General features: G+C 43.3%; 1 non-coding gene across 1 annotated transcript; it reads left to right on the top strand.

Moving 5' to 3' along the window:
- Positions 1–490: 490 nt before the first annotated feature.
- On the top strand, positions 491–597 carry LOC120256273. The gene has a single exon (XR_005535252.1). It is a non-coding gene; the product is annotated as a small nucleolar RNA R71 (small nucleolar RNA).
- The last annotated feature ends 300 nt before the right edge of the window (positions 598–897 follow it).

Raw genomic sequence — 897 nt, 5'->3', positions numbered from 1 at the left:
CGGTGGCCCCATGGCCTTTTGTGGACCTTGGTTGATCCACAAAAAATTGGGATGATTCTTCCAACCAGGATTGTAGGTGTTGGTATATAAATTTCCTTGTTTCCTCATTGCATTACCCACAAAATCGACATTCTCAACCGAAGATACATCACCAATAGAAATCGGGCAATCGGAGGGAGCATGTCCTTCACCACACCCGGTGTTAGTAGTCACAGCCGCCACTTTATTCGAAGTTAGAAGATCTAACTTCTTACTCAATGATTCCACTTGAGCCGCCAATGAAGTTACTGCATCTATCTCATAGAGCTCGACCACCTTTTTCTTCTCCCTAGCATTCCACTGGTAGCTATTTTACCCCATTTCTTCAATTAGTTGACGGGCCTGACCGGGGGTCTTACTACCTAAGGTACCTCCTACTGCTGGATCCAAGAGTTGCCTTGTACTCGGATTCAACCCGTTATAAAAGGTCTGAAAAATTATCCACTACGGGAAATCGTGTTGCGGGCACTTTCTCAGGAGCTCCTTGAACCTTTCCCATGTCTCAAATAAAGACTCCAATTCTGACTGTATAAAGGATGATATCTCATTTCTAAGCTTTGCAGATTTTCTGGGAGGTAAATAATGGGCCAGAAAAGCTTCTACCAATTCCTCCTATGTGGTAATAAATGCTCTAGGTAATGAGTGTAGCCACTGCTTCGCTCTCCCCTTTAAGGAAAATAGGAAGGCTCTCAACTTGATGGCATTGTCTATTACCCCGTTTATATTAAGCATATCACACACCTCGAGAAAGTTCTCTATATGACTGTTTGAATCCTCATTGGCCAAACCAATTAACTGTGCAGATTACTGCAACATGTGGATGAATGCCGGCTTTAGCTCGAAGTTCTGAGTTGTAAT

This window comes from Dioscorea cayenensis, unplaced genomic scaffold (assembly GCF_009730915.1).
Source record: "Dioscorea cayenensis subsp. rotundata cultivar TDr96_F1 unplaced genomic scaffold, TDr96_F1_v2_PseudoChromosome.rev07_lg8_w22 25.fasta BLBR01001370.1, whole genome shotgun sequence".
NCBI classification, from domain to species: domain Eukaryota; kingdom Viridiplantae; phylum Streptophyta; class Magnoliopsida; order Dioscoreales; family Dioscoreaceae; genus Dioscorea; species Dioscorea cayenensis.
This window is presented reverse-complemented; position numbering and strand designations above follow the sequence as displayed.